Consider the following 20,042-nt stretch of genomic DNA (forward strand, 5'->3'; position numbering starts at 1 on the left):
ATCAATAGTATGTGCTACTGTTCCTATTCTATCATGATAGTCCCTAGCTGCCAAGGCTGGCATTGCTCCATAGAAGATAGTACTTGTATGGCAGAACAAATCACCACCTTTTCCTCCGCGCATGCAAGCCGTGACATAAAGAAGGAAAACAAGACTTGCCTTCCAGCTCTCAGCATCGCTCAGATTCCTGGGGTGACCAGAAGCACTCAAAAGAAAAGAAAGACTATTGCCTGCTGCTCGGCTCCCTGGAAGGGGTCTGAGAGCACATTTGCCCTGGTTGCAGTAAATTATTGCAAAACCAGGGGTGTCATCATAGATAAAGGAGTTTGGGGTGGGAGGTCTTGGCTGACTGAGTCTTACTCCCTCGTTGGTGAAAGTTTTCCAGAAACAACATTTGTTGGGTTATTTAAGAAACAAAATTAAAACCTGCTATGTAATTTGGTGGAACACTGCATTAGATAAAGCAAACTACCTCTATCTGTTTTCTCCTCAGATCATGCACATTGCGCAGTGCAGTATGTTCTCTCTGTCTTCAAAAGTTCCCTATAATCTCCATTCCCTAGAGACCTTGTTCACATTGTCTTTCTCTGACCAGCAAATACAATGCCATTCAAAGTAAAATTTTGGTAAACATTTTAGTCTGCAGGGATTCAATGTTCATAAATTGGTCATGTGGATTGCATGAGGCAGGACCAGAACATGCATATGCAAGAGATGTTGGACTGCATATAGCTGAAAAAGAGCTTAAAGGTATTAAAAAGTGGCTAATTCTTATAGAAAACAATGAAAATCAACTACATAAATACCTTTAAAAATTGAGGCTATTTCACTCTAATAGTCAGATAATGTTAATCAACTAGTGTTAATTGCTTGTGCTTTTCCTGTGCGAAGTAGTGTAGGCAAGTGGTGGAGAAGATTCCTCTGACTCTGCTTTTCATATGGCTTACAGAACTCATCTGCTTTCAAAGTGGGAGTCAAATTCAGAGGTAGCGCAGGTCTGCTCTAAATTACCTGGAGAGAAAATAATTTCAGCATGCTAGGGTAGACCTACAGGAGCATGTTGTTTCCTTAAATTAATTTGAAGTGGACAATAGATAAATAAATAAATAAATAAAATAAATAAATAAATAAATTTGTGCAATTCCAAGCCTTGTACAAAACCAACAGAAGCACAAACCTGTACTCCTGCTACCAAGCACAACTTGAAATCATTCAAGTTCAGCAATGGATTGGTAGTTTTCATCTACCACTCCATGCATCTCTTTCATCCACCTGTTCACAGAAGACGAACAAGGAGCAACGACCATGTGGAGCTGGTGAAATCCCAAGTAAGCAGCTGGGAAAAACTTAGGCATGCTTTTTTTTCAATGATTTGTAAGCCAGGCACTATGCCTAACAGCTTTGGCTGGAGCACAACAAAAATTAAACTCACTGGAAAAGACTTTTAATAAAATATTGGTATATTTAACAATGCTGCCAAAGACTTTGGAACACTATAAAATATTCACTTCGCTTTCAAGAGTAGTTACATAAAGTGTTAAAAAATACTGAACGACAAAAGATGACCAAACCACACTATGAACACAAAAGTGGAAAAGGTAGAAATGAAGGTTCTGTAAACCACCAGTAATGATATCCAAATATTTCCTCAGTTCAGATGATTCTTCACAGTTCTCAATCTTACAGCTTGGTGCAATAATTTAGCCAGTATAACCATGTGGTGGTAAGAGCAAGTCTTCAGTAGAGTAACAGAAAGAGGTAAATGGGAGGATCTTTTACAGAGTGGTCAGGAACCCCATTCTGAAGAACAGTTTCTAAGGGCTATTTGTAAGAGCAAATGAGAAGGGAAACATACACGCATGCAGCATGCCACCAGGCACCTACTAAAGCAGCAGGTGAAAATGGGATTTTGATTTCCAAAGCCAAGAATGCAAGAGCTGAGAAGTGCCAGCACTAATAGTGTTTATGTAACTCATATCAAGCCCTCTTGTCCATCTGCATTATAGCCTAGAGTTTACTTGCATCACTGTTTTCTCCCTCAGAATCCCAACCACACCCAGGCATAAAGAACAGGACTCTGCCGGTAGGTCTATTTGGACTCTCTAAGTATTTGATCCCTGCCACTTCTGCTGCATTGTATAATACTTGATGATTTATTCATTCCTGCCTGTTTCCTGAGTCACAAACGTTAATTTACATCCACCGTTCCCTGGTGAGCTGATGCTAGTATCTCCTCTGTGCAAGGATGGAAACTAAGACAAAGAGACTTGCCTGTGGTTATATTTAAAATCCATGGTTGTAACAAGATTAGCACTCAAAGCTTCTGGACTCCCCCTCTCTTTACTCATGCCTCCAAAGTACACTGTGGTGCTGCCAGAGGTAGAATACATCCAGTCCTCACATTAACCTAAGCTTCTCTAAATCAAGACCTGGCTGACAGTTTTCAAAGACTTAGAGCAAGTAACAGAAGTACAGAAGCTTCTAAAAAGAGAATAATACCCTTCTAAACTAAGAAAGAACCATTTTAAAATGGAAAGTGTTGGTTTGCCAACTGCTTACTAAAAATGCCTCCTATTTTTATACATACTGGTAAAACCATACGCACATGCATTCAGTTGAATACCCAAAGCAACTTCTAGTATGCCGGTATTCTTTACCAGCTGCAAATTCCTGCAGAAAGTCACTGCCTCAATCTGTAATATTTTGCTATAAACAGGATTTTATACCAATTATGATAACATATGATAACTTATGATAACATCAATGACAACACAATTTTATTACATCTAATTATAGTAGCTAAGACTAAATGCCATACTACAGCCCTTCAACTCCTGGGTCAGTAGGAGTTGAGGTTATTGTTATCTTTCCCAATCTGCACTGAAATGCATAGTGTTGCCAAGATTTTAGCTAATGAAGATCTTGTTATCTGGATAAATTGGGTTACAGCTATTACAAACAGTTGGAACCTAATGTTACTTCCTTTGAAGCTGGTAGCAAAGCTTCCCTCATTTCATAATCCTCTGAAAGTTTTGCTTTTAAAATGCTATGGACTTTTTTTTTTAAAAATATTATCTGCATTATGATCAGGAAGAAAAATTGTGATGTTAAGCATTGTAAAGTCTTATTTGGTAACAAGGGAAATTTTGGAGGTCAGTTTCTACTCCCTCAAAGCCTTGCTAACACTGAGTGTTTAGTAAACTGCCAAAAGCCTAGGATTCTCCATTCACCTGAGATTTCTGGTACCTCAACAGGACTTATTTTTAGTGACCATAATGTCAAGATTTCTTCTAAAGAATGGGACCTATAAATGGATTTAAAATTCTTATTTTTCCTAGCTGGTAGCCCTTTGTTTTATTAGTTTCTCATGAAACTATTGCTATTTTTCTCAAACAATGGAACGAAATACACTGCATAGCTGTTATCTCTGGGTAAAAGCAAGCCCAGTCCATCAATTGGGCCATTGCACTAAACATACTGGGCTGTTGCACTTAACATACACATACAGGGGGAACACACCAGACATAATACTTTACTATTTAGCACTGTGACATACTGCAGCTTGAGCACTTACTACTGAAGTCAAGAAATGCTTTGCCACTGTGTTCAGAGAGCACTGGAGCACCACTTTAATGAATCTCAGCAGTGCAATGGCTGCAGAACAAACTCACCACATACACACACACAAAAAGAAAAAGTATCTACAAAGAAAAAGTAATTTTAAAGACAATCGTCAACATCTAATTGAAAAGCAGCTTTAAGTGAAAAGCTTTAAACAGGACCAGTTGGACTCTCCAACCCTTTTGTAAGTCTCTTTCAGTCCCTTTTCCTGTCATTCATCATGATATTACCTTCCAAATGATTCTTTTATTTCAGAAATATTGCACTTCAGCTGTCCCTTCCAGGTTTTACCACGGCAATTTAATGCCTAGATTTCCTCACATAAATTAAAGGATCCATACTTTCCATCACAAGTTTCCCAATCAATAGTATGACCTAATATATCCCACGTGCTAAGGGTCATTTAACACAGCACTGCCTGTGCAGTTGCATCTCACGGCTTCGTTTAAGTTAAAATTCTTACAAGTCCTTTCCAAACAATATGAAACAGAACTAGAGATGCTTGTTCCAAAGACACAATATAGAGCAAAGACTAAAAGTGAAACATGGATGCAAAATGGTTGTTTTGCCCCACTTAAAGAAATTCCCAGCTAGGTTAATGTTTTTGCTGTCATGTTCAGCACTGTCATTTGTGTAACTGTGAGGTGAACTCAAATCCCAGTTCCAAGCCTTGAAGCACTCAAAACCAAATGTATAACTAGATTCTTCAAAACAAATCCATCTGAATTATTTTTAATAACATTTATATGGTAACATTCACGCTAAAGAGTCTTAACACACCTCAAACTATAGGCTGTTAAGAGAATGCGAGTAACTGACTTTTCTCAATGATCACTCTAAAAAAAAGGAAGAAAAAACATACTATGCAACAAGACTCATACCCCAGCCCATACTGTCCATTTGTCGGGGTCATCACTGGGCTTATACTTACATGGTGAGCAACTGTGAGCTGAGTTAAAGCCTGATACCTAATAGCCATTCAAACTCCTAGCCAAGAAAGATTTCACAAGCTAACTGACCAATAAACAAATTTTATGGATCAATCTTAATCTTTATTTAGGAGCTTTCTGAACTATAAATAGTAGTCCCAGTTTTATTTCTGCCTCATAGTTTAGGCCAGAAGAGCATTAGTGCTAGACCAGCAGCATCAGGTATTATGTTTCTATACTGACGTACAGTATCCTCAGGTGCTACAGGGCATGGCTGAAGTGTCTTTAGGCACCAGGACTGAAATAGTAGAGGGGCAAATGCTGGGTTAAAGACTGTCAGAAAAAGAAAAAAAATCACAGCACCTTGCATGTGTCTCAGCCTTGAATAGCAGGTGGGCTGCAGTCCACCAGTGATCCTCTTTAATGGAATCTTTGGTTGAGAGGTGCAAATATGATGTAGCGATACAACCTGAAACCACACTACACATTTCTGGATGTAGGATACTCTCAATCTTTCAAAAGCATCATTCAGACTTCAGTCAAGGCAACAAATTAAATAAGTTTCAGCACTCCATTGCCTCTGCAATTCTGATCCATAGCCTTTTGTCTGCAATGCAGACAACAATGAAGACAATGCAGCAACCAGGAGACAATAGCCACAAAACATTCATCTCAGAGGCTTTTTAAACACAGAGATGTGGAAATACATCCTCCCAAAAAGCACAGGCTCACATATATGGCTGCTTTAAAAAAATAAAAATAAATAGTCTTATCCCTAGTGAGACTCTATTGAAGCAGAGGGCATGCCACTAGGGAAGCATCAGCCCAAGCATTACTGTATGGCTTGATTTTTTTGTGTTGTCTTGGCCCTTGCTGGTAACAATAAAAATCCAAATTAAAAGTATCTTATTAGTGAAGCAAGGAGCTGACAGACTGTGCTGATGACGTGCACATCAGGGCTGGGGAGGAAGAAGAAAGAGTCTGAAGCCCTCTAACACGCAGAGTAAACATAGATATATGAGTTTTATGCTAAGAACATTTCTGCTTCTGTGCAGTTATCTCTCACTGCCAGAATAGCCCTAAGGATTAAGATGGTTTATTGGGATCAAATGCCTTGGAGATTTATTATAGTGCTGACTGTTTACTCATTCGCATTAAAATACAGAACTACGCTTAGATCCCTGTATGTGCATCTCTCAATCACAAATTCTTTTCCATTCCCTAAATGGGTTAGCCTGGATTCCCAGCCTATCCTATTTTCCATATCCAAGATAAATCTCCAAAGACATCTTGCTATGGCTGTGTAGCCTTTAAAGCATTGTCAGCACTTGCTGCCAGTGATTAGCACAAAACTTTTGCTATAGGGTTGTTTAACAGGGATGGATAGTGACAAACGGGTGAGAAGCTGAATGATCTCATGATTAAAGTAGTTGAGGGTTGGGAGGGGAGGAAATCTGGTGTCTTATCCTAGAACATACTTTTCTGAATAAATGTCAACCGTTCCCCTAGAGGTATGAAATATTTGAGGTTATTTATATTTTCTTTGAGTTGTCTGATGTATATAAATAGGTACATCTAACCAAGAGGATGGGGGGGGAAAAAATCCACCTCCCCTCCAAAAAATAAAAATAAATAAATTTCAAGCCAACCTCTTGCTGTCAGCAGTTAAAGTTCCCTTTAAAATGAGATTAGGTTCAGCCATATTTGCTGGCCTCAGTGTCACATCTATTACGCTCTTCCTGCCTATATGTTCGTGTGAGCCTGACAGGCACAGCACAGGATCCTCCACAACTAAATACCCTACAGAGCACAGTCTGATAAGCATGATCTGAACACAGAAGAATCAACACTGTTTTGTCCTGTCCTGTCCTGTCAATGGGCACCACTGAAAAGAGCCTGGCTCTGTCTTCTTTGCACCCTCCCTGCAGGTATTTGTACAGATTGATGAGATCCCTCCTGAGCCTTCTCTTCTCCAGGCTAAACAGTCCCAGCTCTCTCAGCTTTTCCTCATAGGACAGGTGCTCCAGTCCCTTCATTGGACTTTCCCTAGTAGCTCCATGTCTCTTCTGTACTGAGGAGTGCAGAACTGGACACAGCACTCCAGAAAAAATAAAAAGAAAAAACAAAAACAAAAACAAAAAAACAAACAGACTTCATCAGTCTACTAAAACCTAAGCTAATCATTGCAGAGTCTGCCCTGGTGCTTCAGTTTCTTGCCTATAAATTGGAGATTTGTGTTGAAATTAACTTAATAACCCTCAAGAATCTCAGTTACATATGCATAAGTTAAGCAGAAAGAGATTGTCAGGAAGGGGGAGAGAGCAGGGAGAAGGAAGAGAGGCAGGGAGCACTGGGGCCTGTGGAGGAGGGGGCAGTAGATTTGGGGCTGCGGATCCCCAGAACAGCTTGTCCTGGCCTGAATCCAAGGGTCCCACAGGGAAGAGGCCTGCATATTGCAGGAGGATGCATGTTGCGAGCTATATAAACCAGTCTGCATCAACATCTCCAGAGCAGGACTTAGCTCTGTTTAACGTAACCCTGTGATGTTTGGAATGAGCAGGCTGTCCACACCTCCATGCTACGTACATGCAAGTCTGGGGTCCAGGTTAGTAATAAAATCCAGTCTGAATGTGCTTCAGGTGCTAGAAAAACACCAGCTGTCCCATCTTACCAGTTTTCCACCTTATCAAATACAACCTAAGAGGGAAATTAGGTTCTTGTTCCTGGTACCATAGGGCCCACAGTAGACTCAAGAAGAGGTTTAAATACAGGACTTCTATTCAACGTCTTCCAAAGTAAAGCAAGTTTGGTGTGAAGTTTTTTTCTAAACAATGCCTGATGATTTGCTGCAGGAAAAACAGAGGTCTTCCAAGTGAAGTACCTGAGGTGATCAGGGAAACACAATGTAATTCATACAAGCAGAATTTAGTCAAGGCACCAAGTTAAGTAGTTCTGCAGTTAACAAATGTGCCTTCAGAATTTTAATAGATGTTTTTGTCTGGATCTCAAGTCTCAGAGCTCAGCCAAAGACAATCCATTTAACAATGTAATAGGGAGGTAGTCAAGATTTTTTATTTTTACTTTTCTCATTTTTGTTTTCAAGTATAGACACTGGTGAAAGGATGAGGGAAATCAGGGCTAATGGGATAAAACTTTTGCAATCAAGTGCTGATTGCATCTAACTGTGTCAGGGCTGCTCAGCCTGTCAGGCTATTAGTATGCGTCTAATTTAAATAATATGTCTCTCTTGCACCACATAGAGTGAGCTGGGACCCAGACGCTGGCCATGCAGCTGAGCTGTGGACATGTGCAGAGGCACACATAGGCATGGCCATAAGCCACAGCTATGCACGGAGGCACAGCTACACATGTGGACTCACAGACACACACACGTGGCCTTCTCACCCACCCCAAGCCTGTACTTCCACTCATGTAAGCCTAGCAACACCACTTAGCAACAGAGGCCTCCACTGCCCAGTTTGGTGGTGGTGTGACTGGCACACACACACTCGGAGGAGCTGATTTGCATCAGACGATATTACCGTCCAGTCCAATTAAGAACAATGTTTTATCTACTGGTTTATTTATTAAATAGGAGAGCAGGAAAGAAGAGGAGAGAAGAGCTGCTTATTTTCCAAGGGGTGTGTGTGGTAGGGGAGAGGCACACAGGGCTAAGAGTGGGATCATTGCTGAACTGGGACTAGCTATAATGAAAAGGAAGTGGAAGAGTAAGTGTAGCAGAACCGCATTAAAATGCATGACAATAGTCAAGTGAAATTGCACTGAGGTGGTGATGGATTAATATAATTTTAATTTTTTTTTCCTCTTCTTTAAGTAAATGTAATGTCACTGAATGGTATCAGAGTAATGACCCTGGAGCCAAGACTCCTCTGGTTATTCTCAGTGTGAGCACAGCAGTGCAGGCTGCATCGACTTCCACCTCCCTCTCCCACTTGCCCCCACCCCACCCCCTGGACCCCACAAGGAGGGGACCATAACCTTTAATTTCCACCACGCACATAGTCCTCATAGACTATGCTGGGGCTCCTAGCCACGCAAACAGCAAATGCCTGTAACCATTATGTTTGTGACACAGGGCAGCAGCAAGCTGGGTTTCACAAGATCACGTACCCCAGCCAGCCAAAGGCTTGTGAAGACTTTCCCAGACCTATTCCTTTAGCATGGAATTTGTCAGTTTTCTTTGACAGAATACTTTGATGAATAAACATTTTTCAGGAGGATAGCAGCTCTGCAAAAGTATTCCCCAGCAGCTGCACGTGAGACTGTCTGATTTGATTATGCCTAACAACCCCACAGAAAGAGCAGTCTTCTCTAGTATCTTTTGAGGAAGCTGGACCCAGGTGCTCAAGTCTTGTTTTCTGCTTTAGAGGTAAACATCTCAAATCTCAGTCAAAAGTGCAATTTGCTGAACAATTTTGTCATAAGCGTAACTACGCTGTCATTATCCTCTTGGTGCACTTATAATCAAAGGACCGTAAGGCCTTACAAAAAAATGTAGTCAATGAGGTACATAAGCTATATTTTTCTAACCAAGAAACCTTCGTGTTTCCCGCGAAACTCACAAAATAGAAATCTGGCTGAACAAGCAAGTTTGTTACCAGGCTCCAAATTTCAGTTTACAAACTTGGGCTTGGCCACGCCAACAGTAGCAAGGAAAGTCTGCCATCAGAAAAGATTTGATCCACATGATCCAGTCCTTGTGATTATGATGTGGAGCACCAGCTGCAGGGACAAATCACCAGAGAAGCTGGTATCATCACTGCTCTCACCTGACATATGGAGAAGTAGTGGCATTAGAAAAAAAAAAAAAAAAAAAAAAGGGCGGGGTTCATGCATTCCCATGGTTAGGTAGCATTAGAAGCAGGTCTAGACCCAGGTCTGTGATCCACAGATTTTGTCCGTGTCTTTTACTCCTAGATAAATGTTATATTGATTTTTTATTAACTTGCATTCATGCAGTAATGCCAAAATTAATATGAAGTAGATGAACATAATTCAGAGGATGGCACAGGTTTATCCAGGAAAAGATGTTCATCATTATATGTATACTTTACTTTAACACACATATACCTTTATTACTCATGAATTGATCATCAAAGGAGTGACAATTTCATCTTTGCCTGCTATATGACAGTCCAATTACTGAGAGAAAGGATTCAGGAAATAATTGGTAATAACAGGCCTAAAAAGCTCCCAAGCTTTTGATAGATTATGTATTAACTGAAAGACAGCTAAAATGTGTCTCAGTATCGTGTGCCGTGAATTATTCAGCATGCTTCAGAATTGTTTTGTTAGGATTATGGTGTACTGCGAATTCTAAGGTACCCACCAGATTTACCTGCCACTTCAACTTCTGCGATTTATCAGATGCCCATTGTTTTTAGGAGTTAGAATCTGGCTGCAAGGAGATGATTCATTGCAAATTAAATAGCTCAAGTCATACTCATCAAATTAACATTGTTCAATACAGCATTAGCTATTTGCAGCCATTATTTTAATGTAAATTGTTCTCCATACATACATCCTTTTTTTTTTTTTTTTTTTTAAACGCTGGGGGCCCTGAGCGGGTCCTAAATGGTCCTTCCTTTTCGACAGTTCCAACCCTTACCGGGGAGCACAGCACTGCCAGGAGGCTTGTGCTGTCTGCAGGAGCAGAGCATGGAGGCATGCCACTGCCAGCACCGCTGCCCGGGCTGCAGCCAGCACTGTGGGAGAGCACGGCCCAGCTGTGGGCTGGCAAGCCACCCGAAACTGCTCGTTACTTAGGTCACTTCCTCTAACTGGTCACGTAAAAATGATTAAATTAGTATAGCAGATGCTGCATGCCTTCACATTAAACCTTTTTCGACTGGTTAACACTGTTTTTACATTATAATATTACTGGGCCCTAAGAATTATTAAAGATTAACACCGGTAAGGCCTTGGAAAGCATGAAAATGATTAAATTAACGTAATTCTGTAGAATAAAATAAGTTTAACATTTTTGTTTCATTTCATCTAATAAATTCAGACATGGCCAAACCAGAGCAATAACACTTCAGAGAAATGAAGCTTATCACTTTTTAAAAATGTTGTTTATTTATAACAAATAATAAATCAAAACTTCTCACACAACCAAACTTCATATAACTCTTATTAGCAATACTTGCTAGCAACAAGATGACAGAGAGATATGAAATTTATTTTCTTTAGAAAACAGTTTTCTGAACACTTTTTTCCATCATATATGATTTACATATGCATTTAAACACGATATCCGCTGGTCTGGTATTTCATATCCTTAATCTACTTTATTTGGAAGTGTTCAAGGCCAGGCTGGATGAGTCTTTGAGCAACCTGGTCTAGTGGGAGGTGTCCCTGCCCATGGCAGGGGTTTGGAATTAGATGATCTTTGAGGTCCCTTCCCACCCAAACCGTTCTGTGATTGTATGATCTAGTTTGCAAACATCTTGAGCACATAACAGAAGTGCCGGGTTTAATTGCTGTTATTGCTCCATTACAGGATACCATGTTTCCTTCACATATCAAAGTAAACCACCATACACTTATGTTCAAGATTCAAATTATTTTATAAACAATATATACACATTATTTTATAAACAATAACCCTCATCCTACCAGAGACTTGTCATAGAATCTAACACCAGAAAGATACAACTTCATGTGCATATGTGTGTGAACACACATAAACATGGTGATGGTATCTGTATATAAAATGTTGAAGTTCCCCTTCCAGTACCCCTTTTTGCCCACCCCTTTGTTCTAGACTAGAATAACTTCTCTAGAAATGTGCTAGTTTTCATCTGAAGACTTGACGGAAGCTCTCTTTACGCCTGATTAGCCTGTCCTCAAGCTTAATTGTGAGTCTTATTTCCTATTTGAATATGCCTGATCTCCAGTCCTCTCTCTACTAAATAAAAGGGCCTGTTGGCATCTGTCGTTTTCTCCTTAGGGAGATATTTATTCACTCTTTCCTAGCTTTCTCTAAAGCTTTTTAAAAAAATCTGAACATGCTGATTCTGTAGCTTTTTCGCTGCAGGATGTTTTCTCTAATTTCCAAACCAATTTTTCAGCTCTTTGCTGTCCCTTTCCACAATTTGGTGTTTGTTAATAAAAAAAATAGCGGGTATCAGACTGAGTGTACCGGCCCACTGTCAGTCTCATCAGTGTCTTGTCAGAAGATGAAACTATCATCTTCCTATTCCAACTCATATTTCGCCATTCATGTGTAAAAAGAACAAAAGCAGTTGCCACTAACATGTTCTCCCAGAGACCCTTTTCCCTGTCTAAGTATTGAGAAAGAAAGAAACACGTTAAATTGCCATGCTGTATGCTTTCCCTGTGCTCTGTAGGATGGTATAATCATGAAAATACAGAACATTACCAATATTCCTATCATCTCCTATTTTCTTCCCAATAGCACTCTGCACATGAAGATTTTAACTTTGTTAGAGAATTTTGGAACATATTCTGACTGTTGTTCTAAAACGTGTGAACCATATGCTCTGTGCATCACTCTGGACTAAATGTCTGTCATGCAGTCACCTGTGATGGTAAGGCTCCAAATTCTGGTGGACCTTTCCAAGCATATGTGCCCATGGTTTCAGCTGAACACAAGTGTTTACCCTAAGCAATTAGCCCCGCTGCTACCTGGAAGGTAGAGTGCTGAAAGCTAAAACACCAGCTTCACAAGCAGTTGAAGATCAGATTTTATTAACATTTATTTTTTATTCCCCTTATTATATGTGATGCAGTGTAACTATAACATTAACATTCACTGTATATGTTTAAAGCTCATTTATTGAAGCAATTAAAAGTACATTTAACCAGACAACAAGGATGGGATTCACCATTGCTATAGCAACAGAAGAGAGCAGTAAAAAGGTGAAAGGCTCCCACTCTCAATGAATAGCATGAGACAGAAGGGATAAACCAAAGGTTTCATTATCACCCCACACAACTGAAAGCAGGAATATTTGAGGAAAAGGCAGTAAGAAAGGGAAAAGGTTAGTTTAGGATATATATCTGGACTGAACTGCACTTTCTTATCCCTCCCTACTATAATCCCCCAAAGACATTGCCTTAAGAAGCAGCAGAGAATAACCTCATGGATTGCACCAAGCTAAGGGCTACCTTCAACAAGCAGGATGACAGGTGGCAACCTGCTTCGCTGTCTCATGCTCCACCTCTACAAATATCTGATTGCTCCTATTATACCAATGCACTCCGCATGTCATTGAGAGTGTGGGTGTTAACACAGTCTCTGTTATGCATTATGGCACCTCCAAGACATGCCGTACACGGTTAATTCAGTCAGTCATTTTCAAATGTATCATCTGCTGTTGATCTGTCTCTCCAGATGAAATCTAAGGTCACAATTGCAATAAAACCTCTTTGCATTGTTCCCATAAAGAGCTGTGGAGGTTGTTTTTTTAATTGCTTGGGGTTTATTCTTTTGAGACACAAAGATTGAGAAAAGTTTACATAAGGACATAAGGTAAGTCAGGAAATGATAAACCGAAAAGGGAAGTGCAGATTTTGTACATAATGTGTTCACATTGCTCAATTTTGAAGAGAAACTGGCAGCTGCCCCCAATTAGAAAAGCAGCTTAGGTTAGCTCTGTTGTATTGCACCCGATGGGGCTACCACAGTGCAGCTAAAGAAACTGTCATGAGAAGCAAGAAATCCAATTTCATTCCCCCCTCCCTCTTCTTGAGATAAGAGAGTTCTGCTATTGCAGGCTAAAGATTACAGATGGTTTTCACATGCACACCCATGTCATACTCTTTTAACATTCTCATATGAGCACTGGAGATAAATTCCATAGCAGTAGAGGTTAAAAACAGTCTCAGTCCAGTGTAAAATATCACCATGAAGGAACAGAAAAACAATAGCTGCAGAAAGAACAATAGAAACAGCTAAATTATTGAAAACGTTTGGGACTTCCAGCTTGCTTTTTGTATAGATCAAATGCGGAGTAGGCATGACTAACTTCAGCCATTTTCTTTCATCTCCACTGCCAACCTGCTCGAAACAGGGCAGTTTTTTTTCCTGCTGCCAGCAGGTTAGCACCGTGCCACCTCCCTAAGGGCTCAGCAATCAATGGCAAAAGCAAATCAAAGTTACCACCACCACCCCATTTGGCCCCTCTGTTTAGCCTGCCAGCAGTGAGGTTCTGGTGATGACCACGTTCTGTGTCACCCAAACACCTGTCTCCTGGGACCTGACAGGAGGTCAATATCTCACGTTACACAGGTGATTACAGGTAAATAACAGATGGTACAAAATACCAAGTTTAGTCTGAGAATGAGTTGCAACATGGACAAAGCAAAACAGATTTAGACATTGCACAGTTATCCCTCAGACGTGCACAGTTATCGCTCAGACAATGCCCTCCTGCTCACTGAGACCCTAACAGAGAGGCACAGACACCAAAACACCTCTCCCTACAATCAACCTGGGATGTGGACATGGCTGGGAAATGCAGAGTGATAATTCAGCACTGGTGCTTCACCCTAGAGAGATACCATTAGCCAGTATAACATAAAAACCAGCTTTGCTTGCCTTGCATTTTACTGTAACCCAGAAAACTAGCACAGTGATAGGAAAAAGCCAAGCCACAGGGAATACTTTTGCATCTTAATCTGCCGTTGTCCAGTTTAATCATATTAAGCACTCCATGGCAGCAGAACGTGGGCCAGGGCCTCTACCAACTTCTCGAGTTTCTCTGTAAAGTTTTGTGTCTCAGATGTCTCTTTCCCACACTGCACATTCATATACACGCATTATTTTAGGTTCCTGTATGCTTCACCCAAACCCTGCCTCAATTCTCGAACAAGGTATTGCCCTTCTTGCCCTCCCCAGCTGAATGCTGCTTAGGAGATCTGCAATTGTACAAAACACCATCCTGGGGGCAGGCATTTTGGTTTACTGCGGCCAAAAATCCAATGATAGTCATCTCATAGATATATCTACTAGATATTCATCTGTAAGACAGATGCTCCACCACTTGCGTGAGACAGCAACTAATGAGTAAACTGAAATCATCTAGATCACCTTAACTACCACAGCATTGCAGGTGACCATTTCTCTCAATCTCTGTTACTCATTGCTCTACCTAGGACTCTGGGGAGAGGAGCCATCAAATGCAAATTGGATAGGTGGCCTGGTGTTAGGGTGGTTATTGGGCAAGTGTGAGAGTTAAGGTCCACTCCTTCTCCGATGAGTTTCAATTATCTGTGCTTGAGGCTAGACTACCACTCACTGAGCTATAATGTGCTACCCAGGATCAAAGTATATTTCATCTTTGCAGAACATATTATGTGCTGGGGTCTTCGATGCACCCATCATTAAGTTCAGCCAGAATTAGCTATTAATCTTACAGCCTATAAAAACTGTATTTGGGGATTTTACAGAGTTATAAGTAAGAACAATGCACATTCCTCAAACATATAAGCTCTGTCACCATTCTAGAAGTCTAAGCAGGTTTAAAAAAAACAAAAGGGAAAATGATGGTTCACAAATAATTTGCTGGCTGAGAGAAAAGTAATGAATAATTTACTTGACAAACATGATCACATAATAGAACACATATTCATACATCTTCTTAATTGATGGAAAAAATAATTGACTAAACGCTGCAAAAAGAATGTGACAAATTAGAATGAAAATACATGATGTGGTCCAAGCTTCGTTAGGGCAACAGAAATGCAGCAGCAAATTCAATCATTTGGGGTAAGAATCCCAAATGTATAGAACCACATTCCCATGTTTCTCCTTTTGTTACCACTAGGACTATGCAGCTTTCATTGTTTCACTGACTGATAGCACAGATCTGATAGCCACAAGTCCTTAATAGGTTTTGCTTTCACAAAGCACTGCAAGATAAAACCCTTCAGTCACCCTGCCAGCTGTCTAACAGCAACAAGCTCTCACCTCCCAGCTCTGCACCAAAATGAACCAGCACCCTGAAGGGCTCCCACCTTTCTGCCACCTTGAATTCTGTGCTGTCAAGTTGGTCATGCCGCCAATGGAGATACTTTAAATATTCTTGGTGAAGCGGCCAAGGAAAGGAGCATTTCTGGCATGACCAGGTTTATTATGCAGTACTTCTTGCCCAGTTTGACAAGCCAGGTGGCCACAGAGGGTCATGGGCTGTTGTACAGCCTGACCATTTTTGCTTGGGTGCTCTTCTGTACAAATCCTTCATATCTTAGTCAAGGACTAGAGCAGACTCCAAAACAACTAAGGGTTGGAGCTCAATCTGGCTCTGCCTCTGCTCCCTGTTTCTCTCTGCAATGTCTGGCTCTGATATGCTGGAGAAGCCTAGTTTGTTATTCAATGCCCACAAACTCCCTCCTTCCCTGTTCAAGACTCTCCTACCTGCCTGCTGCATGTGCACTGTGGAATCATCTCCTCTATGCAAGACCAGAGAAGGCTATGTCCCTTTCCTTTTTCCAGCAGGACAGGGCAAACACCAACCTCATCTGCATCCAAGTCACAAAGGCCTGTAATATTTGGTCTAGTACTATGCTAGATCCAGTGGACATTGCAGGCTGAGATGATGATTTTCAGTGAAGTGATTTGCACAGATCATTTCAATCTGAAACCAAAATAAAGTTCCAGTAAAACAACATATGCTGTTCTGCTCATGAAGTTTTGAGTTGTGCATTGATTCAGGATTACGTATGGCTTCCACCAACAGTACTTTATGGTTCACGCTAGCTCTGGTGCCCTAATATGACACTGAACTCTTTGCATAAAAATGAGTTTACTTAAGGTGGAAAAGACCTCTGTGTCTGTGTGGTTCCTAGGAAGTAGCTCAACTGAGCTCTGCTCCACTAGATTCAAGAAAGATTGGGGTGGAATACACTTCATTAGCCCCTTTTTTCTGCTGCATCTCGCCTAAGTATTGATGAACTCTTGCCTTGTTTGGCTGGGAACATGTGAAGAAATGCAAAAGGCCTGAGGCAGTGCCAGCAGCAGTTGTGTTTCACAGAAAAGAAACAGTGTCTTAGCTTTGCAGACTGAATATACTGCTGCAGGAGTTTTCTTTTGAGGATGCATGAGCACTCACACATCCACTCAGGGACACACACGTATCCCCCCACAAGGTCTGCTTTGTTCCACAGCCTTTATTCTTTGTTACTGCTCTAGGTAAATAATACACATTTTTTAAATTGTTGAAGTACATATTTATCCGCAATGTATTGCTATGGTTCCAAGGGAGCTATTCATTTCTACTGGATAAAGCACAGCATCAGCACATATGTACTCTATTAAACAAGTCTTCCCTCTCTCTCCTTTTATATTTCTCATTTAATTAATAATCTCATTTCTCAGTTCACTGCTGCTATTTTTCAGTGACCTCTATTCAAAACCACATTCAATCTACTTTGTCCTATTTTGCACACACCAAAAAAATCTCCCTTAAAGTATGTCTGTGTCCTTTCTGATTACCGTTTCACAGTCTCTTTTTTTTTTTTTTTTTCTTGGGGGGGTGGAGCGGGGGAGATAGAACACATGGAGAGGGGTGAGAGGGAAGAAAAAGGGGTTTCATGAATGTAGGAGAGACTGTTTTATCTATCTCCTTCAGGATGTATTTGACACCATATGACCCAGGGGAGTGAGCGCTCAGAGAGACAGAGGACATGCAGCGGTCAAGCAGAGGAGGCAAACACAATACTTCAGAGTGCTCTGCGTCTACTGAGTGTATTTAAGAGAATCCAGTGAGGTTTCAGAAACATTTTGGTGCTGACAAATGCAGCAGCAAAATTCTCAGACATCTCATATGGAGAAAAGTTGGGTGAGCTCTCAGCACATCGCAAATCCTACTCTTTAACATCTTAATGGCTCAGTTACTGACAAATAAAACGGGATACCTCCACTCGATTATCAGTTCATGATGCTATTAGGGGTTTTAATACTAATTTAGAGGAGAGGAGGATTAGAGTTGTGTTAGATTAAATTAGTCTCACCTTAGATACATCATAGAGATCAGTCATTATCAGCTAAAATTCTAATCTTAAAAAGGATTTTTCCGCCATGTCTGCCTAGATATCACTGTTGGAGAATTCTAGGCTCTATAAAGAATGGTGCGTTGTATTGTTGTGATCCTGCTTCTGATTTACAAAATATTTTGCATCCAGTGGTCTGTTTTAAAATAACCTTTAACCTATTCTGTGCCTGAGTGTTTTAGCTGCATCAGAGAATAACTGAAAGGACTCGAGACTGTGTTTAAATGTTTCTCCAAGACTATATTTAGATGATTCTCCCTCTCCAAGTTTCTCTGGTACTCAGACAGGAACCAGGAGTCTATATGTCCCAGATGGGACACTTCTGAACATTTTTTTAAGTACCCAGAGTATATTGAACTCAAAAAGGAGGCACTGCAAGATGTTAGGCACTGGATGGCTGAGGAGTATTAAGTAGTTCTCCAATGCAGCTAATGTAGGAGGCTGAAATACTCCACAGCAGGATTTCAGGTGCCTCTATAAGTAGACAAGAAGTCTGAGGAGAAGACTTGAAGATGTATGGATAACTTCTGGTCTCTGAACTTTTCCCTGCCTGTAAAGTATCCTACATATTTCGGTGGCTCTCCATTTTCTGGGCTATGGGGAAATCTCAATTCTATGGGGTTTCTAATTCTAAGGAAGCATGAGTTCAGGCAGACTTATTAGAACAGCTTCAGCATTGGCCCAGCACAGCCTTATCTAAAGTGCAGGCAAGCATTTGAACTCAGGTGTAAAATCTGCCAGATACTTATGGACTGTGCCTGAGTTGGTTGAGTGCTGCCAGATCTCCGTCAGGGAGCAGCAAGCTGCAGAGACACCTCAGGAGCATCACTGGCACGACTGGATGCAGCAAAACTAACACAGGCAGGGACTATTGCTGGAAGCAAGCTCTCTCCACAAACAGACATTTTGGTGTGTCTCCACCCAAGCTTCAGGTTGCAGAAGTCAATACAAAGACACCCACCTTGGTTCAACAGGCAGACAGCATGTCCCTCAGACAACCCTGAGCTAACAAACCCAAGGTAGCCACAAGCAGGTTAGGCAAAGGAGCAGCTCTGATGTTTCTGCAGCAGTGGTTGTTTCACCATCTAAATAACACAGCTCAATGAGTGCTGCCTGTGTGCTAATCACAAAAATCCTGCCAACCGTGTTTTGTGTTGGGATGAGACTTTGTATTACACTGGCTGTTTGAGTTTCCTATTAAACGTGAAGTTCTGTACCATGTTGGCTTTGATTTTGTAGATGGAAAATGTTAGCCTAATTAATGTTACTGCAAAGAACATTAAGGTTATTAGTATTCACGATTTCTGGCGCAGAATGAGCATAAGTTTGGATAAGGAAGAAATCTTCTGGCACAAAGGGTTATGGTTATTTATACAAGGAAATTCTACACCTCCTGATGAAGCACTTAGCTCTGGCTGCTGTCAAACTCTAAATGGGCTGTGGTTATGTTACAGCATGGCTGTTTTTATTTCCCGTGCTAACAATATGTTCTCTCATCAGACACCAACTTAAACAAACTCAGCCTTTTCACTCTTAGCAAACAATAGCAATCTGACATGCAGAAGATCCTATCCAGTATTAAGGCATAAATGGTTAATGCCTGAAGCTCAAGAGATGAACTGGTTAGTAAACTGCGAGCTGTTAACTAAAGCCCTGTGCAGAGGTCTTGACAGAGATCAGATTCCATTTAAAACCAAAAAGCCACCGTGATTCCTTTCCGCACACTCAAGATGAATTTGGGTAATAGAGGTACCACAACAGGGGTACATTTAAATTGGAATGGCTTTTCAGTATGCACAGAACAACAAGACAGTGGTGGCACTGGGTGGAAGAACTGCGTGACTGAGAACAAATGCACACATAAGAGAGTGCTTACAAAACTACATCATACGCTTGGACAGGCCTTCTCTGCTGATCTGTGCTTTCAGCAAAGGGCAGAAGAGCAGCCCTGTTGGACAGGGCAGGCTACTGAAGAGAAACCATGGAAAAATCTTGTGGCAGAGTTCTCTTACATCCAATCCTAACCCATTTTCCCAATGTAAGAGTAGAGATCACAAACCTTGCTTCCTAGACAGCCTGGACTGGAGGGAGCCCTGATTGTGAATTACCTGATTTTAATTGTGTTACTGTTATCCCAAATAACAATACACTGAGAGTTTCTCCTTTTTTCAGACAGTAAGACCCTTAAAGGCTTAATCACTAGCTGACTTGTGGTGCTTTCCATAAAACTTGTCACTTCAGTGTCTTGTCCTGCTTCCAACATGTGTGGTTGTAAGACCTAAATCCTCAGTTCTGATCAGATGCAGAAAACCTTTCTAAGAGCTTACCTGGTTCCTATTGCAGTCACATTCCCCCCCTCAAGGGAAGTAATGTGATTTAGAAAGAAATTAGGAAATGTTTTTTGTATTTATTTCTATGAGAAGGGTTATAACAGTCCAGAACTTCTTTCAGCAC

The sequence above is a fragment of the Cygnus atratus genome, chromosome 5 (assembly GCF_013377495.2).
Source record: "Cygnus atratus isolate AKBS03 ecotype Queensland, Australia chromosome 5, CAtr_DNAZoo_HiC_assembly, whole genome shotgun sequence".
Lineage (NCBI taxonomy): Eukaryota > Metazoa > Chordata > Aves > Anseriformes > Anatidae > Cygnus > Cygnus atratus.